Source organism: Scardinius erythrophthalmus (assembly GCF_964197995.2).
Source record: "Scardinius erythrophthalmus genome assembly, chromosome: 18".
Taxonomy (NCBI): Eukaryota; Metazoa; Chordata; class Actinopteri; order Cypriniformes; family Leuciscidae; genus Scardinius; species Scardinius erythrophthalmus.
Window position 1 is genome coordinate 27,293,590 of NC_138238.1, and position 22,131 is coordinate 27,315,720.

The following is a 22,131-nucleotide window of genomic DNA, read 5'->3' on the forward strand; positions in this document are numbered from 1 at the left end:
AGTCAAGTAATATTTTTGGTCTTTTATATACATACATATATATATGTATATATATATAAATATAGCTGCGAGCAGCGATGAAGGGCCAAAGCCGGCGGTACCGCCACCCCGGTGCCTTTAGGTAACTAAAGGCACCGGGGTTGCGGTGCCACCGGCTTGGGCCCGTAATCGCTGCTCGCAGCTATATTAGCTCTGTTTGAAATTACAATAATTAAAATAAACTACAACTTAATATTTAAATAGATTTTGTTATTCATTTCTGTAGTATACTCACTCAAAGCCTTCTTCAGCCACTCTCCACCGGATAAACACATCTGTTCATCTGTCCCTGTAACATCCAGACGAGATTCACATTACCTCTGTGATTTATGGGCTCAACACTACATTTACATGTTGAGGTTGTTTTAACTTTTTATCCAACATAAATGTTCCTCAATTTATCAACAGTACTAATGGACAAAATAGATAACTTATGTTTAGTTACTTTATAGATTTGTTCTACATAATAGCACACATTCATCACTCAGATGTCTATTTCATGTTGTGATGTGCTCTTCTGCAATACTTACTGAAGATTTCCCTGTCAGATGTAAATAGATATTTAAAATAATCGTCTTTAAGATGTATATGGTTTATGTAAATCCACTTTAGAGACGTAACTTACTTGTCCTTACTGGAGCTCCCCAGTTAGCTATAACGTTACATAATAAAACGTGTTTTTACTGCAAAATCACAACTATACTATACTGTGTAACGTCTTTACACCTCCAACAATTCAACAGTTTACTCTTCATTAGTTCAAAACATGCCATTTTAACCAGTGTTCGAATTGAGGGGGGGTTGGGGGGTCCGGGACCCCCCATAAGCATCAAGGGACCCCCCATAAGGCCCAAAAAAATGACCTCGGGGGTCCCCTGGTTTTTCATTAAAACTAAAATAATAGAAACATAATTTATTAGGTAATATATATATATATATATATATATAATATATATATATATATTTAATCAAAGTATTGCGCTACCGCTCCCATTAGAAATTCAAATTAGATTTGCGTCTGGAAAGACGCTCAAATTTATAAACTGATACATTTTATTGATCGTGCCATTTATACGCCAAAAATAGTTTTTTTGTTTTGTTTTGTTTTTGCGTGTAAATGATACGCACTGCAAACCCCTTGGGTAGGATTAGGGGTGTGGTGTACGTGTGAATTACACGCCATAAAGTGCGTATCATATGCACGCAAAAACTATTTTTGGCGAATAGATGGTACGAGAAATAAATTTCGTGCTATAGATAAGCACTTTCACGAGAGTCTGGCAGATCCTCATTTTCACCTCACGATGACGGTAAGATAATATTTCTTTCTTTTATGATTGTTTGGTAATTTACAGATCTGAATAGAATTTCGACATTAATGCTTGTCCGGGACATGTGCGTGTTTTTTAAGGGACAAGTGAAAGAGAATTGTACTTGCCCAACCGGACAAAAGCCCTGATTAAAACAATTTTAAATATCAAAAAAATAAAATAAGAAATAACGTACTCAGTTCACTGAGAGTAGGGAAAGAGTAGAGAGTAAAAATTAGGGAAAGAAATGCCCTTTATAAAGCTAAAAAAAATATTCTGATAAGAGTGTTTTCCAACAGTGATGCAATTAAACATTGACAATTTAAGTTTGAAGGGAGTAAAGTCTCTGTTTAGGCTGGAAATGTAATTTTGACAAAAGAAGAACTTTTATTTTAAATAAATCTTAAAGGTCCCGTTCTTCGTGATCCCATGTTTTAAACTTTAGTTAGTGTATAATGTTGTTGTTAGAGTATAAATAATATCTGCAAAATTATAAAGCTCAAAGTTCAATGCCAAGCGAGATATTTTATTTAACAGAAGTTGACTACAAAAAATGGCTCGATTGGACTACACCCCTCTACTTCCTTCATTAATGACATCACCAGAACCGTGTTTTGACTAACCTCCGCCCACAGGAACACAGGCGTATTGATGGCGAAATGTCAACAGACGGTTGATGTTTATCTATAATCGGATACCGCAAAAGTTTAATTCGAAGTTGTTAGTTTGCTCTGTCCATTTCACCACGGACTGTTTTTCTAACCTGGGATAATATCAAGCAGGCTTCTCTCAGCGTTTCATACTGACAAAGGGCGCAATTTCAACTATATTCCAGCAAGCGGTAAGTACAAGTAGTGATTTAATATGGAAGTAGCGATCAACTTCACATCGTTTCTCTTAGTAGGATGAAAATAATCTTACTTAAACTGTGATTAATATACAGAGAGCGATCACAGAACAATCCCTTTCCAATCGTCCAAGCTGTCAATCAATCACACAGCGCGAGTTTATCTGGACACTTGCCAAAACTCGTTATGAAATCAATGACGCTGTTACACTGCACAACGAAGCTCTACTGTATTTATATGCCTCATGTTTGCATTGGTGAAATCATTAGTGAGTGCAGAAACTGCGTTGCAATGATAAGATCTTTTTTCACGCGATCAACAGGCTGTCATCTGCTCAATGCTCATCATCACTGCAATTTTTTATGTGATTGAAATAGATCTAAATACTTAAAAAACTTCTCACGATTCGTTAATCCCGATAGCTATAATAGTAAAAACGTATAATAGCTGTAATAGTAAAAGTTTTCCAGATAGTTCTACATGTAATGCCAGATATTTCATATGCAAGCATGTCAGCCAATCACAGCAGAGGGCGTTTACACTGAAGTCTCACAGCAGACACGCCCCTTCAAACAGAGTGTTCAAACCAGGGAATGAAATCAGGCTAGGAAATATGCCTTTTATTTTTAAATTATAACAATTTTTGATCTAAAAAACATACTAACATTATAAGGGCACCCCTGGAAACATGATAAAATAATAAAAATAATCCATGGAATGGGACCTTTAATTTTAAATCAGCCTTCAGTGTGATATTTTATCATATTATCATGCTTAACACTAGAATTTGAATAATTGAAATGTGATGATCAGATGCAGATATCTAAATCAGAGAATATCACATAGGCTCGGTAGGTTGGCGGGTGGATTATTTCTTTTTAACAGCAGATTCGGGGGACTCTAAGTGCACCAGATTAATGAATTTATCTTTAAAATGTGTAGCGAAGTACCACTACAATTGAAAGTTCAGCTGGTTGAGGCAGCCAAATATGGATCAGATTCCGATCAGAGAATCAGGAGTGGAGAAGAGATTCTTGATAATAAGGTGTTTATTTATCTTGTATAGCCTATGCATCTGGGTTATGCATCTGTGCGTGTATATGGTCTACAAAAATAAATAAAGAGAAATAATTTACAATAACATTAGTTGAATATATAATGTCTCCTTGCATTAATTCCACTCAGAAAATAAACAAACATAAAATATATTCCACTTAAATGTCAATATTAATCACAAGGAAGTAAACAAAAATACAGTAGTACACAGCTGTAAACAAACACTCGCGCTGTGTCGGAGAAAAACACTAGTGTGTCTGGTGATGACTCATCAGATTAGTTCGGCAGATTACGGCTGAAACAAACGGTCAAATCCAAGCAATATAAACATAAGAAATTACCAATCACATGCACGTCACATACTAATAAGGTATAGATATATATATATATATGCACTTACATGTATTGCATGAACGCATTTACACAGAATGAAACCACCAGCATAAACAATAGCTGAGTCTCAATTCGCATACTATCCGTCCTAAATAGTATGCGAAACTAGAATTAGTACGTCCCAAATCGTAGCATGTTGAAAAGAGTATTCCAAAGATACCCGGATGGTCTACTATTTCCGGTTAGAATTCGAAGTGCAGATCAATGCACACTCTAACGGCTAATATTGCCCACAACCCATTGCGTGCGGGAGGGAGGAGCTTTGCGGTGATGATGGTGATGTAAACCTGGCAGTCGGATGCAGCAACGGAGATGCGCCCTCAGTTTTTAAGTGTAAGAATTCAAATGTTTAACCCTAATTAAAGTTATATTTTATTGTCTCGTAATATTAATGGGTTTATGTTGTGCCAAAAAAGTACCGTGTTTATCTTGTAGGGTCCGATGAAGATACTGAGCGCCTCATTGCAGGCTACAAAACAATAAATAAAAAGGCTCTAGTACAGTGTCATGCAAGTGTCTTTTTTTATGTATTTCTTTTTATGTTTCTGTCTGACTTATTTGTAGTAATACTGTGGCTGTACATATGTTAACTTTATCAGTCCAACCAAAGAAACATGGTTACTACACTTTTACTATAGTAAAAGCATGGTTCATTTTCATCGGGGTATTTTTAAGTATTATACATAAGTATAAGATTAAGTATAAAATACGTTAAACAATAGTTACACCATAAACTTTAAATATTTTAACTCAGAAAATAAGTAGCGCTAGCTTTCGTTACACACATTTGCACATGAACGTCAGAACCAGCCGCCTCACAAACGACCTGCGTTTGGTTGATCTACGACGACGCCCTGCTTCACTCCTCAATTTGGTAAACACATTGTAAATGTATTGTGGAAAAAAAGATGGGAATAGTAAATAAAATTATATTGCATATATAAGAATGAATGAAATGTTAAATGTTTTGTTAACAGTCGCGGTGTGCGTAACTAGGCAACCACGTTCAAGTTCACGTTGCATGACGTCATCAAAGTATGTCCCAGAACGTGCATACTTTTTTGCTACACACTCAAAAGTATGTACTTTTTCATCACAAAAAAAGTACATACTTTTAGGTTGTAGTATAAGTAGGCGAATTGGGACTCAGCAAATGATTCACCGTTATCTTCTACCAGAGTGCGTCGCTAATAAAGGAACGTGTAGGAAACAATAAACAAACATTAGTTCCTAGGACAGGCTTTCTTACAAAATGTACAAAATTTGGTCATGCCCCCAGACCCCCCTAGAGGTACCGAGCTCAACCCACAAAAATACTGTGGGAAACACAGTAGGCTATATGATGGTCTACGAAAAATACACATATCTTATTAAAATACATGATCGGGATTTTAGCACCTACGCCTGAGTTAATGCTCAGCTGCAAAAACATGTTCTGAAACACCAAAAGTTAAGTAAATGAAATTATAGTATTATATGAAATAAATAAATGAAAATATGTATATTATTACGTTTGGGGGGACCCCCCCAAGAGCTTTGACACAATTCGAACACTGATTTTAACACAAGGAACGTCTCCGGTTACTTTCGTAACCTCGGTTCCCTGAAAGGCAAGGAATGAGACATTACGGATGTCGTATATGGGAACTCCTCTCATCCTTTACTTCCGCTGAAATCTTATAGGCTAACGCCAGCAGAGCTGGCCAATTGACGCAAATATGCAAATACTGAAACACCGTTGCAGTTATAATGCAAGTGCAGCGTCAATTCCCTTCAGAATCGAACAAACGCTAAATCAATAGCGAACACGGCGGCGAGCGTAATGTCTCGTTCCTTGCCTTTCAGGGAACCGAGGTTACGAAAGTAACCGGAGACGTTCCCTATCAAGGCTACAGAACTCGACATTACGGATGTCGTATATGGGAACTGTATAGAATCCCGCCGTGGCAGCAAACCACTGAAAACAGAACCAATACAAACCTCGCCCCCAGAATGTAAGCGCCTGATAGGCCGAGATTGACCAATAGTGAACCTCTAACCTCCGATAGGTCCAAAGGGACCAATCACAAGCTCACAAACACTACCGGAATTTGCATATCCCGAGCAGTATAAATGGGGGAAGGTTGCACTGTAGACCAACAGGGCAACAACAACAGAGAAAGCCAACGCATAGCGGTGACAATAGTAAAAAAGCGCCGCAAAAGCGCCGATTGCGGGGCCGCCCATGACTTCACCACGTGCTCGTGCACGTCGGGAAAAAACGGTGTTCCTCTTTTCGAAGCGGCCTGACGGCGGGCTCCTCGACGGCCTTCGAGAGGATCCGAAAGAGCTCGTCTTGCAGGTCCGCCGGGGCGTCCAGCCCCGCGGCCGCCAGCGGTGCGGCCTGCTCCGCACCCCAGTCGATCTCGGAGGCCGACAACGACATGGAGTCGTCCTCCTCACTCGCCCCGAAGGAAACGAAGTCAGAGACGTCGCGCGGGGGTTGAAAGGTGGGGTCGGGGAAGTTCACCGGGGAGCGGACCTCGACTCTGCGGTTGGGGGGGGCTACCAGCGGCTCAGAGGCGGCGGTAGGCCCAATCCCCGCTACTGCGCGAGCTTCCTCCCTCCTGGCTCTGAGGGCTCGAAGGGGCATGTCCGCGCAGAGGTCGCAGGACCCTTCGTCCCAGAGGGCTGACTCAGCATGGGCCAGCCCCAAGCACGCGATGCAGAACAGGTGCGTGTCAGTGGGGGCGATGGGGGCCGAGCATAGGTTGCAAGTAGCTGCCATCGGATGCAGGAGACAGTGTGAGTATCTCCGGCGCAACTTCAACGACGGCGAATATAATCCAGTAGTTGTAATATCAGCTTTCTAGCACACGATTTAAGCGTGAAGAGAGAGATTCTGAAGGGAATTGACGCTGCACTTGCATTATAACTGCAACGGTGTTTCAGTATTTGCATATTTGCGTCAATTGGCCAGCTCTGCTGGCGTTAGCCTATAAGATTTCAGCGGAAGTGAAGGATGAGAGGAGTTCCCATATACGACATCCGTAATGTCGAGTTCCGTAGCCTTGATAGGGAACCGTGTTTACTCACATTTGAAAGCACCCGCGTCGCTGATCTCTGCGATGTTTGATAATGACGTATCCTCTCGCGTGGCCTCCTCAGATAGAAAAGTATCCATCGGTTGAGCACTCAAAAATCTGGCCGGAAGCAGTAAGCCATCCGGGAACTTCTCGCCTACTCTTTTGTGAATACTAACGTACTGCTTCCTTCACGTACTGTTTTCGCCTACTATATAGTAGGAAAGTAGGCATATTCGAACGCACTTAAGTCCGAATCTCGCGATAATTAGTACGTCACCCAGGTAATTCTCGCCTACTCTTTTGGATTCGTACATACCTTTTTGCTCGCCTACTCTTTTTCCCATACTAAATAGTAGGGAAGTATGCGGTTTCGAACGCAGCCTAACTTTCTCTGGCACAGCACAGGACGGTGGCGGGTCGCATACCAACTTTATGGTGCATACCGCCACCACCTGTGCTGGAGTGTGAAGTGATTTCAGTCTAGATGTATGTTAAAAGATGTCTATATTCTATAAGACCACTATGCTTAGTGAATTTTAAAACTGACCTTACAATTTCCCCGAATCCTTGTTTTGTGTTTAATATGTTGTTGTTTGTAAAATCTTTGCATCCCATTTCCTGTAGCTCTCTTATTAACTCATTCCTTTCCTGTTCATACCTAGGACAAAATAACAACACACACAGCAAAAACTCCAGTGTTAAATTAACACAACTGGGAGTGTATATGAGTCCACACTCAAGAGTGTAAAGTGTTAAAATATGAGTGTTAAATTAACACTCAAAAGTGTTAAAGTTAATGAGATAATTAAGTGATTAATTTAGTGATGATTGAGCATTATTGAAGACACCAGGGGCATGTTCAAGTTCAAAACGGTGCGCAACGTTTTGCTACGGTTTCCGGGTTGAACGTCATGTTTCCTGGAAACGGCGTGCACCGGTGTGCAACGGGGTTTGATATGCGTTTTCTCTTGTTTGGTGGGTGTGTCAGAACTGCAGTCCAATCAGCAGCAACATGTATATAAAGCACGCGGTATTAAAGTGAACTCGCACAATGGGTTCAAGGAAAGTAATTTACATGTGTTCGATGCAGCTCGGTATACGCAACAACTGAGGATATTAGAAGACATGTTTGTCGTAAGTTTTATTGTAAAAATAAAGGATATCAACATAATGATGTAGTTGTTTATTTTTAGCTTCATTGCAAGTGTATGACATTTGGTATAGAAATAAACAATGGTAATTAAGTGCTTTTCCTAAAAATGAAAAAGAAAATACAGGGTATTAAAACAGTATGAACTACAAATAAAGTCAGTATGTGAGGCTAAGTAGATGTGTTTTAGTCTGAATTAGGTAAGATGTGTGCTTCCATTTCAGTTTCAGCAATCCCTTCACTCGATTGGGATGTTCTCTTGTTCTGGGCGGCAAGTGCAGTAACTGTAACATCGGGCATATTTTGTAATATTAAACACACATTTATACTGACTTCATCAGGCTCAGAAAATTCTTCACAAAGAATGGCCTTCTCAGCTGCCATAGTTGCAGCTCTTGCGTCATCAGAACAGTGTGTTCAACGCATCACCGTTTCTGTTTAAAAAACGTTGTGCAACGTTTTGTCGGGGCTGAAAGCAGCCCTGATGTTAACAAGCAGAATCACTGAAGGAGAAAATCTCAAATTGTAAGCCACCGTTATGGCGATCAGTGTTTGCTTTAGTTGGACTCTTGACCCTTATATGTTTACTTAAAATTTTGTTTGTCTGTTGTTATTGATTTATAACAGTCAAATGAACAATGAAAAGTGTGATCTGATAGTGTTGGTTATGTTTTGACATAATCATGCTGTGATCTGAAAAATGAAACTTATTGAGATAGTTTGGTTTAACTTGATAGCAGCATCTTTGTGATTCTACAGCAGGGATAGACAACTCCGGTCCTGGAGGGCCACTGTCCTGCAGAGTTTAGCTCCAACCCTAATTAAACACACCTTAACAAGGCAATCAATGTTTTCAGGATTACTAGATATACAGGCAGGTGAGTTTTTATCAGGGCTGAAGCTAAACTCTGCAGGACAGTGGCCCTCCAGGACCGAAGTTGCCTATCCCTGTTCTACAGCATATGATTATCAGTATTTTTCTTATAATCCAAAATATTTTATAAACATTGTTCTGATCAAAACGCTTTGAAATGAATTTATTTAGAAACACAGACATCAATAATCAGCCTGTAAATCTCAACAATGAGATTTGTTCATTCATCTCAATGAGATGAAATTTTTTTTTCAAAATAACTTTTAAGAAATCCTTTAAAATATAAAGGATATAATAATATCTAAAATTCTAGATATTTATGTAGAATCAGAGTTATGCTGTAATCAACAATATAAATCTAAGTCAGAAATAAGGATCTTAATGAGTTCAGTGATCAGGTTCAAATGATGATTGTCATAATATAACCAACACCATCAGATCACTTTTTTTCTTTGTTCGTCTGGCTATTATAACTCAGATACAACAGCCAAACAAAATCTAAAGCAAACATATAAGGGTCAAGAGCCCAACTAAAGCAAACAATGATCGCCATAACGGTGGCTTACAATTTGAGATTTTCTCCTTCAGTGATTCTGCTTGTTAACATCAGGTGTCTTCAATAATACTCAATCACCACTCAATTATTCACTTAATTATCTCCTTAACTTTAACACTGCTTCAGTGTTACTTATAACACTCTGCTCAGAGTTTATATAATCCACACTCTAGTTAAGTTTTGTATGTCCCATCCTTAGTCTTGTTAAAATAACCTGATCATCTCTACTTAATTTTTTTGTCAATATACTTTGTCTTACGTATATTATAAAAATGTCTTCCTGTTTTACATTCATTCCAATTTCTTTGCCATTTCTGGTTGCACACTTCTTTAATGATACTTTTCCTTCCATCCTACTTAATGCAACTGTAATAATAGGGATGTTCAGTTTAAGTGACTCTTTAGCCATTTTATCAGATCTTTCATTTCCTGGTATATCAGCATGTGCTGGTACCCAAACAAATTTAATTATTGTTCCAGCTTGCCTTAATCTATACATAATATTCAATATTTCTATATAGATATCATATCTAACTGTTTGATATGTTTGTAGGCTTAAAAGTAATGCCATTGTATCTGAACAAATCACAACTTTATTTGGCATCACTTCTTCCACCCAACTAAGTGCCATCTGAATTGCCACCAATTCTGCAGTAGCCTATACACTGAAGTCCCATCTGTTAATCTCCCCAGCACAGGACTTCTTCTTCTTGTAGTTTCCGGCAGGCTAGACGCAGCTATGGCGTATTGCTGCCCTCCTCTGTTCTCTAATCGCTATTTACAACTTATTTAACACTACTTATTTATATATTTTTATATACTCCAATATTTCGCAGATACTCCATCAGGTTTTTCAATTTGTTCCAACTATCCAAATTCAATAAAGAGCATAAATTAAAAACAGTTTCTCCAGTTGCTCCCAGTTCCCTGAACAATTTCTTCCTTTGATGAGAGTACCTCCTACACTGCACTAATACATGCATCACTGTTTCCTTATCTCCACATTCACACTGTCCATTAGGATGTTTACCAATTAGAGCCAGCCCACTCCTCAGCCCACAATGCCCAAACCTCAATCTGGATAAAACTACTGCATCTCTTCTCTGACATCTATAATTACATCTGTTTTTCTCTACCATTCTTTGTACTGAATAATAAGCTCTCCCATTCATTTCACAATCCCATGACCTTTGCCACATTTCTTTTACTGACCTATTTATTATTTCTGTGTAATCTGGTGACCCATACTGAAAATTAAGTTGAACCCTTTCCTCCTGCACTGCTTTCTTTGCCACCTCATCTGTCTCCTCATTACCCTCCACACCCATGTGCGCCGGAACCCACAAAAACCCCACCTCATACCCTGCTTTGTGAATTCTATACAACACCTGTAAAATTTCCACAAGTAAGTCAGGTCTGGACTTAGTTTTGGTATCTTTAATTGTAATTAGGGTTGCGGCTGAATCACTACATATGCCTGAATATTCCCGTTTGTTATCTTCTACCCACCTTACTGCCCATAGAACTGCTACCAACTCTGCAGTAAATACTGACAAATGATCAGGAATCCTACAACCTTTTTTATAACCTATTTCAGGTATGCTTATACCAAAAGCCACTTTACCACTCTCAGGATCCTTCGACCCATCAGTATAAATTTGTAGATGGCCTCCCCACATTTGACACTGCCGGGTTTTTATCTCCTCCACTACAAACTCTGACATCCTTCTTTTGCTTGTTTTCAAAAAATATAAATCAACAATGGGATCTGGAAACAACCACAAAGGTACATCTGACCGACATACTGGTGGACTTGCATCCAAATTCATAATACCAATTTCACCTGCCATGAATTTGAGTGTTTCTGTAAAGTTTGTTTTAACCAATCTTGCTGTTTCCATAAACTCCCAATGCTGATTCAACAGGTTTTCTGTTGGTAATTTTCCAGTCTGTCCTTTTAATTTCATTAAATACTTCAAACCAAGTTTACTTCTTATTTCTAATGGCATCTCCCGTGTTTCTATTAATAACGCAGGTATTGGAGTTGTATGAAACGCCCCACTACACACTCTAAGAGCTTTTGCTTGGACTACATCAAGCTGTCTAATTACTGAAGGGGCTGCTGCCCCATATACCATACAGCCATAATCAATAATTGATCTTATCATTGCTCTATATATCATCATCATAGTTTCACTATCAGCCCCCCAATCAGACCCAGCCACACACCTTAGGACATTAATTATTTTCCCACATTTAAGCGAAACCATCTCAATATGCTTTTTCCATGTCATTCTTTCATCTAACCACATCCCTAAAAATTTAAAATGTTTAACTTTCTCAATTGTCTTATTATAAATTTGTAACAGCTGTGTTGGCATTTTCTTCTTATATCCAAATACCATGTATTTTGTTTTTTCTATTGATATTTTAAAGCCCCAATCATCAGCCCATTCATCTACCCTCTTTAAAGCAGTTTGAATTTGGCCAAAAATATAAGAAAGATTCCTCCCTCGCTTCCAGAGGGCCCCATCATCTGCAAATAATGAAAACCGAAATTCTTTTCCCACTCTGGTAAACATACCATTAACTAGAATATTAAAAAGAACTGGGCTTATAACACTTCCTTGAGGTGTTCCATTCTCTACCTCAAGTTCCTCTGATAATTCACTTCCCACCCTTACCTGAATTGTCCTATTACTTAAAAAATTCTTTATCCAGTTAAACATTCTTCCTCTGATTCCCGCCTCATAAAGTGCAATGAGCAACCCCTCCCGTATGATATGCTTTCCAAAGCATATCATACGCTTTTTCAATGTCCAAAAACACTGCGACAACGGCTTCCTTATTTGCGATGGCTTTTTTGATGTCAATATCTATATCTAAAACAGCATCCATTGTTGACCGCCCCTGCCTAAATCCACTCTGATATTCCACAAAATATCCGCTTTTCTCCAGTTTATCCACAAGTCTATCTGTTACCATACGCTCCATAATCTTACATAAAACTGAGGTTAAAGCAATTGGTCTATAAGAACTAGGATTATCTGTTTTTTTCCCTGGTTTCACAATCGGAATGATTACAGCATGTTTCCACTCTTTAGGAAGACTTCCACTCTCCCATATTATTAATTAGGGCAAGAACTTTTTCTCCAAACATTTATCCAGAATTTTTAAACAATTGATATCCCAACCCATCCCTACCAGGTGAGGTAGGGGGAATGGGGAACGCTTCTTCCCCATCACAATGGAGGACAGGGATTTCTGTCTGCCGAAAAATACCCGTCATTCTATGAACTAAGTTCAAAATCTTTTTTAAGGGCGTATCCGGTCCTAATTTATTACAAAAAGTCTTTCAACTGTGCTTCGTTGCGTCCTTAATTACACGTCTAGTCTTAGCTCTAAGCCTCTTATACTCAATTGCATAATTCTCTAATAGGTGCTTCTTTAATTTTTTATATGCCCTATTCCTATTTCGGACCGCAGAATCACATTCTTCAGTCCACCATGGTACCATTACTCCTCTTACTGGTATTTTTTTCTTTGGTATATTATGAACTGCTGCTGACCACATCATTTTGCTAAGGGAAATATTCCACTCATCTACTCCTTTTCCACTATCAATTTTTGATATTGTTTATCAGTATTCATATTCATATTCACTTGTTCCTCAAACTTGATCCAATTAGCTCTTTTATAATTAAGCCGCAGGGGACAATGTATTGGCTCCTCAATCAGACACCTACCAAATTTACTAATTATTGGCACATGATCACTTCCCATTGAATAAAGATCCATTATCTCCCATCTACTAATCGATGCTAACTCTGCCGACACAATTGTAATATCTATTGAAGATGACATTGACCGACTCGCCCCAAACCATGTAGGTCGACCATCATTTAACACAACTAAATTATTTTTGTCTATAACATTTTCTACAATTTGTCCATTTCTGTCTCTCTTCTCACCTCCCCACATTTCATTATGAGCATTAAAATCCCCAACCCAGATCCCCTGTACACTAATCTTATCTACAGTGTCCTGAAAATGACTCTCTTCTAGCTTAATGCATGGATTATATAGATTTACAATAGAGATTTTCCCTTGATCAGTCCAAACTTCTGTAATGACACACTCTAATACCTTTTTAATTTCTATTCTTCTATACTGCACTCCATTTCTAATAAAGGTAGCACATCCCCCTCCTGATGTATTCTCCCTACACAGCAAATTTGAAAGTGTTAAATTAACACTCATAGTGAGAAAATTAACACTTTTTCGGGGTTTATATAGGTCCACACTAAATAGAGTTAAACTAACACTTTAAATAGTGTTATTTTTTTTTACACTTGCTTAGTGTAAAAACAACACTGTAAGTGTTCACCGTTAACACCATTAGTGTTCACCATTAACACCATTAGTGTTCCCCTACCTCATTTACACCAAGATAGTGTTTAAACTACACTAGGTGTCTCAATATCTTAACACCAATAGATTTATTTCCACACTAATACAGTGTTCATTCAAAACCCTGATTAAGGTCATTAAATTTCACTAAAAATCTGTGCCTTCAATTAAATGAGTCAACAGGCTGTATCAGTTTGAAATTTTATTTTCAACACAGATGTAACAATTATACCAACACAAAAGCACAATATTTTCACCATCATCTGACCCATATACACTGCAGATCAAAAGGCCTGTAGAACTTCAAAGCTGTTGGCTTTTACAAGTTCACCCAACTCACAATATCTCTGTACTTTAAATGCATGACGTTCTGAAAAATGTTTTGTGAAAAGTTTATCGACAATAAAATACACAGTGCTGCCAATGAAAAGTAACTTCAGAATCTGACTGAAAACAGGAATTTCATTCTCACATTGCATTGAGGTCTTGTCTATATTCTGTTCCATCTATTTGGACCCAGTCCATGAAATGAATGCTTGTCTGTTTGGGATTCTGTTCCTGCCAACTTTTCACCATTGTCAACTGCATTCCAACAAATGTTTCCATTGGTCCACACTCAACTTGACTCAATGGTGTTGTTTCCCAAAGATTGACAACTGATGACTAAAGAATTTCAAAAACATTCCCAAATCTGTCAGTGTATTCTTAAAAACTCGCTCGAAACTTGCACTTACGGTTCAATTTTGCGAACACAGGCTGGATAATGCACCATAATGTGTGGTCTGCAGGAAGGTAAAGTTGACCAGGGCTTCCGCGTAGGACAAGTTGAAGACAGTGAACTTTCAAAAGTTCAAAGGCACTCAAGAAGTTGGTTTCAGAACAAGGGATAAGGCACTTGTCCACTGTAGCGACAATGCCTGACATGCGGTCACATGCTGTTCCAATTAGTAAAACCTTGTCTCCAAACACATCCTTCGTTGTCTTTTCAGACAACGGGTCTGTGCATGGTGCCGCTAAGTCTACTATGAACAGTCAAAATTGCAATCTGTGGCTCCCCAGAGGGACATTTTAGTCACAAAAGGAACCCTGTTCTGGACAATCCCCTCTAAAACCCCAATTTCAGCATGGACTCCCTGTGACTTTACAACCTCATGACCCACACACACACACACACACACACACACACACACACACACCATTCATGGAGCTTTTCAGAGAAAAGTACCCCTAAAATGTTTGATATGTATTCCTGTGTTTCTCAAGTGTCTTCACATGCCATAATGGAAATACTGACCATTTCATTGTGTGTTTAATCAAACTTTATTTGTGTGCAATTATGCATATAATTGTAACGTTATGTTTCCCCAATCTTTACCTGTCATAATTGATATCTCTGTAATCCTCTCCGTCTCACGGAGACGAATCTTGACTGCAAAGTACAATAATATGCATTTGTTCCAGGAAATATCATATTTCTAAGTATGAATCCTTTCCCTCATAAGACATATGGTAAAAGGGGGCGTGTTTTTCTTCACACAAAGAAGACTTCTTCCCGCTACAGATCAGAAGATTTGATTGGCTGTTGTCACCGAAAACAGGGCGTAAACAGATGTCTTTAAAAAGCAAGAGACCCTGTTTCCTCTCTCTCTTCTCTCATCGATCCCGCTGATCCCACTTCCTCGCTTCTCCGGTCCCTGACCTCCTCCTCCTTCTCCACGTGCAGCGCTGCTCCAGCTGGACAGGCCTTGCCTTGGCCTCTGGGACGCAAACCCCCGCGTCATGTAAAAGCCTGCCGTCTTTGCAACCAAGATTTGAAACCTCTACCGTCCCGGGAGACGCACCTGACTTTCTCGGTAATATTACATTCAGTGAGCCTTTTTAAACTTCGCGGCACTGGAAGACCCAGCAGAAACAGAACACCGTCCGCGCTGGCCGATTCCCGCTTCCTGCCTCAGCCTCACCAGAAAGAGCACAGAATTCTGCAAGTATATTGAGTTGATAAAAGCTGTTTCCAGGGGTCTCGTGAACAAAGGTTTCTGTATGTAATAATTACTAATTTTCCCTTCTCTCTATTTCTCTCTTTCTTTCATTTCGTTTCATTCTGATCACTTATGTTATTGTTTGGTTATATGTTTGTTTGTTTATTGTTTGCATTTTTACGTACGTTTATATTCGTAGCTCATATAATCTCTAGTTTGGCATTTATTAAAATTCATAAATACTTTTAACTGTCTCTGTGTTTGAAAAATCCACCTTATAAGTCAATGAAACTTAAAAAGATCCAATTATAAGCTACAAAGCTCGATATATAGACTACTTGAGTAGTTTTAATTAATAAACTCAGAAAGTTTGATGTCCGTGGCCAGAACATAAAACTTTCTTGAAGTTTGTGAATACCTCTTCTTAACTGTAATGATTTTACATTCATTTCGCTGGACGAATTAAATGTTGGTCAGACCAGTTACAGAACAAGGTAATCTCGATAATTGATAAAATAAATGTACATGCGACTTATGAATTATGGCCATGAGTCATAAATATTAATATTCCCAAAATTCCCCATATTCTTGAGCTAATTCATATTTACCCAGAGTCGTATATGCTACATGTTTGGTGGAAGAACGCTTGGCAGTTTCAAACGTTATCTGGTGGAACAGTTGAATGTGTATTAGTGGTATTAATAAATTGTAAAATTATTTTGAATTGTGAGGTAAGTCGCTATAAAGCGAACTCACTCAGCTGACGTTAGGCACAAAGCCAGCTCAGCTCTTCAAATTAACAGTTTCAAAAATGTCTAAGCATTTTTAATCACTGTTAAGTGCTAAAACTGCAGCTCATAATATTACAGTGTCCCTGTAAAGACGAAGCAAAACTCTTTGCAGTTGGTACAGGTAATATGTTTTAAACCGACTAAATAAAGACAAAGAAGTCTTTTTAGTGCGAAGACGTAAATCTGATTGTTTTCAGTCGTAATAGGCCTTATTATATACAATACGTTAACAATAAGCTCCTGGTCAGAAATTGGCCTCGCGATCCAATTTTGTAAACCTACGCATTATCATAAAGTGCTATTTTGATTAATGTTTATGGGAGGTGAACAGAAGAATAATTCCTGTTCCTGTAATGAACAGAAGATAATACCTGTTCATAGCTGTAGTAGCCTAATAAAACAGAAGATAATTCCTGTTCACAGAAGTCTAATGCCTGTGTGCTCACAGCTTAAAGGAGCTGTATGTAAGAAATCTATTTCAATTAATCATAAAATGGCCCTGATGTGTCACTAGACATTAAGAAATCATGTTCATTTCAAATACTTATATCACTGACAACAGTAGTCCGGCCAGGATATTGTCATTTAAAAAGTGGACTTGCAGCCCTCAACTGATTAACACTGATAACGTTACTAAATCAAAAATACCTCGTTATAATTCAGAAATTCGTTGTGACAAAGTCCGAAATAAAACCAGAATTTGTATTGGAGATGCTTTTGAAAGATGGAGACGGCTGAAAACGGAGAAGAATTTGAACACAGACGCAACGTTGCTAATTTTCTCCAGGACAGGTAAGATTCATCTATGCTTGGCTAACTTGTACTTGATGTCAATGGACATTTCATATATTCATGACAGTCGAACAAAGTTATGCATGTTCGTGCAAAGTAACGTAACATTAGCTCACATGGACGTATCCTAACATTTGCAATGCATTATAGGAGCCCGTTTCTCTGTCATTATGCTGAGACGCTGAGGAAAACAACATTAGCACGCCCATTATGGCAATTTGAAACGTAATTGAGACAGAAGCCTAACTTTACCTCAGAAAAAATTATTTGTCATTCGTTCTTCTCGTACAGTATATCATGGACTAAGTTACACATGCTGCAAGTTGACCTGTATGACCATTGCTAATGTAATTTAGTTACTCTAACAATATTTTCTAATGGGACTGAAAACAACCCTGTGATAGCCATTGGTGATATTGAATTTGTCCCGCGTTATAATTGCTGTGGCAAATGTTTTGGTTATTTGTTAGCCTACTTATGACAAAAACTTTAGTACTTAAATCGAGATTTTTTTTTTCGTATTGAAAAATAAGGAAGTTTTATTTTGTTGTTTATATGTTTTTTTCTTTGTTTTACTATTATCCTTTTTTTCTCAGATTTTTTTCAATTGTAATTGTATTTATATGTTCAAAATAAAGAAATCAAATCAAATTAAATATCAAATCAAAAACGCTTATCTCTTCAGCTATTATGGCCCCAGTGATCTTTACGATTATATTTAACTAATGACAATTAGTACATTTTTTAAATACATAGTTACTTATCAAAATATCTCTCATGAAGCATAAACATAATTAACAGAAAAAAATTACTGTGTACGTCTCGTCGTCACTTGCCATTGGAAGCTCATTGAAGCAGCCTACGTTTCTGCTGAATCCTGCAGCTTATCTGGCAACCTCGAGTCAGGGGGGAGGGGGAGGGGATACACCGCTCTACAGTATTTTTAAAGTGATTGCAGTACCAGTTTTGGCCACAATCCTACATACAGTTCCTTTAACCCATTTAATCCCGAATTTTTCTCGAGGTGGGATACTGTGTTGTATCAACCATTGGACAGACTGAATATAGGTCTATTTGACCTGTGCAGTGTGTGTGTGTGTGTGTGTGTGTGTGTGTGTGTGTGTGTGTTTGTGTGTGTGTGTGTGTGTGTGTGTGTGTGTGCGTGCATGCGTGCATAAGAGTGTATAAAATCCTTAAGATACTATCTTGAGGCCACAAGATACTATCTTGAGGCCACGGGATAGTATCTTGAGGCCACGGGATAGTATCTTGAGGCCACGGGATGGTATCTTGAGGTCACGAGATGGTATCTTGAGGCCACGGGATACTATCTTGAGGCCACGGGATAGTATCTAGAGGCCACGGGATAGTATCTCGAGGCCACGGGATAGTATCTCGAGGCCACGGGATAGTATCTCGAGGCCACGGGATAGTATCTCGAGGCCACGGGATAGGGTCTCGAGGCCACGGGATAGTGTCTGGAGGCCAGGGGATAGTGTCTGGAGGCCACGGGATAGTGTCTGGAGGCCACGGGATAGTGTCTCGAGGCCATGGGATACTGTCTGGAGGCCACGGGATAGTATCACGAGGCCACGGGATAGTATCTCGAGGCCACGGGATAATGTCTGGAGGCCACGGGATAGTGTCTGGAGGCCACGGGATAGTGTCTGGAGGCCTCGGGATAGTGTCTGGAGGCCTCGGGATAGTGTCTGGAGGCCACGGGATAGTATCTCGAGGCCACGGGATAGTATCTCGAGGCCACGGGATAGTATCTCGAGGCCACGGGATAATGTCTGGAGGCCACGGGATAGTGTCTGGAGGCCACGGGATAGTGTCTGGAGGCCACGGGATAGTGTCTGGAGGCCACGGGATAGTGTCTGGAGGCCTCGGGATAGTATCTTGAGGTCACGGGATAGTATCTGGAGGCAAAGGGATACCATCTCGAGGCCACGGGATAGTGTCTGGAGGCCACGGGATAGTGTCTCGAGGCCACGGGATAGTGTCTGGAGGCCTCGGGATAGTATCTCGAGGTCACGGGATAGTATCTGGAGGCCACGGGATAGTATCTCGAGGCCACGGGATAATGTCTGGAGGCCACGGGATAGTGTCTGGAGGCCACGGGATAGTGTCTGGAGGCCACGGGATAGTGTCTAGAGGCCACGGGATAGTGTCTCGAGGCCACGGGATAGTGTCTGGAGGCCTCGGGATAGTATCTTGAGGTCACGGGATAGTATCTCGAGGCCACGGGATACCATCTCGAGGCCACGGGATAGTATCTCGAGGCCACGGGATAGTGTCTGGAGGCCTCGGGATAGTGTCTGGAGGCCTCGGGATAGTGTCTGGAGGCCACGGGATAGTGTCTGGAGGCCTCGTGATAGTGTCTGGAGGCCTCGGGATAGTATCTTGAGGTCACGGGATAGTATCTGGAGGCCACTGCATACCATCTGGAGGCCACGGGATAGTATCTCGAGGTCACGGGATAGTGTCTGGAGGCCACGGGATAGTGTCTGGAGGCCACAGGATAGTATCTCGAGGCCACGGGATAATGTCTGGAGGCCACGGGATAGTGTCTGGAGGCCACGGGATAGTGTCTGGAGGCCACGGGATAGTGTCTCGAGGCCACGGGATAGTGTCTGGAGGCCTCGGGATAGTGTCTTGAGGTCACGGGATAGTATCTGGAGGCCACGGGATACCATCTCGAGGCCACGGGATAGTATCTCGAGGCCACGGGATAGTGTCTGGAGGCCTCGGGATAGTGTCTGGAGGTCACGGGATAGTATCTGGAGGCCACTGCATACCATCTGGAGGCCACGGGATAGTATCTCGAGGTCACGGGATAGTGTCTGGAGGCCACGGGATAGTGTCTGGAGGCCACAGGATAGTATCTCGAGGCCACGGGATAATGTCTGGAGGCCACGGGATAGTGTCTGGAGGCCACGGGATAGTGTCTGGAGGCCACGGGATAGTGTCTCGAGGCCACGGGATAGTGTCTGGAGGCCTCGGGATAGTGTCTTGAGGTCACGGGATAGTATCTGGAGGCCACGGGATACCATCTCGAGGCCACGGGATAGTATCTCGAGGCCACGGGATAGTGTCTGGAGGCCACGGGATAGTGGCTGGAGGCCTCGGGATAGTGTCTGGAGGCCTCGGGATAGTGTCTGGAGGCCACGGGATAGTGTCCGGAGACCACGGGATAGTGTCCGGAGACCACGGGATAGTGTCTGGAGGCCACGGGATAGTGTCTGGAGGCCACGGGATAGTGTCTCGAGGCCTCGGGATAGTGTCTGGAGGCCACGGGATAGTGTCTCGAGGCCAAGGGATAGTGTCTCGAGGCCACGGGATAGTATCTTGGCCATTTAGGACATTTTGATGGTTTTTTTTTTCAGCTTTTCTTCCTAGACCACTTGTGCGTGTGTGTGTGTGTATGTGTGTGTGTGTGTGTGTGTGTGTTTGTGTGTGTGTGTGTGTGTGTGTGTAAAGTTAGGTAGAATTAGTTAGCTAGCTAGTGTGTGTGTGTGTGTGTGTGTGTGTGTGTGTTTGTGTGGAAAGTTGCAGTAGGTAGGAAGTTAGGTAGCAGCCGAATTAGCTAGCAGAATTAGCTAGCAGAATTAGCTAGCTAGCTAGTCTTCCTTGGGTCCGTGTGTGTGTGTGTGTTTCTGTGTGTGTGTTTCTGTGTGTGTGTCTGTGTGTAAAATTAGGTAGAAAGTAAGGTAGCAGCAGAAAGTAAGGTAGAACAGTTAGCCTATGTGTATTACATGTAGATACAATGGGTTATCCCACCGGTCACTATTGTTGCCGTTGACATGTTTGTGAGTTCTATGACCACATTAAATAAAGTTGAGTAATTGCAAATGCATATATCAATACTAGACACCTTAAACATGATGTGTACCAAAAATCTATGTCCTATCTTTATTTTAACATACTTTAATAACCTTTTCTTTGGGAGCTTTCTTGCTGCCATCCTCTTCTCTTGGCGCAAACAGGAAGTAAACAGCTCTGGTCATGTGACAATTTACAGTAAACATGCGACACTGCACATATTTCATTGAGACCCTTTATTATTTCAATATCTGCTGGAAATGCATTGATAGATCATTCAGTAACATTTTTATAGCCTTAGAAATGAAACATTTTTTTACGGTCACTATTGTGACCGGTGGGATTAAATGGGAAACAGAAGTCTAATGCCTGTTTGCTCACAGTTTCTATTAATTAAAACAAGAAGTTTTAATACCTGTTTTTATGTAAACCATTTTTGTGTATAATGTAATAAGTAAACAGATGCTAATTCCTGTTTTTATTGTAAAACCGTTTCATATATAATGTGTAATTTAACAGATGTGTAATCCCTGTTAGTCACATGTTATGGAACTCGTGTAATTTTCCACATGCAACAGAGCGCAAAATACTCGTGATCCCACAGAAAAAAAAAAATCTGCTGAATCACGCCACTGACCGACACTAGAGGGCAGCCTTTAGGTGTGTGGCAGTTCTCAAATTACGCGCCCCCACCGACGTCATCCTGCGTGAGCGTCGCCTCCCACTGACGTCAGCCTGCGCGAGCACAATTACGCCCTCTGGTGGCGTTCTCAGATAATACCTGCTTTCAATTTCTTTTTCTCTCTCTGCATTCACTTTCTCTCTCAAATACTTAACTGCATTCAAAGCTTAGCTTATGCTGATATTATTTGGAGTTAGACATTTCTTTTTTGTGTGTGTTTTTCCTGTTTTTGACAGTCACACTTTAAGTGAAGTTCAAAAAAAAAAAAACTTTTTCGAATTAAAGCTTAGACTTGATTCACTCAGTTTATTGATAGTCCACCCAGTCCCAGTCTGCATGGAAGTGCTTTATTGCTACCCTTTTC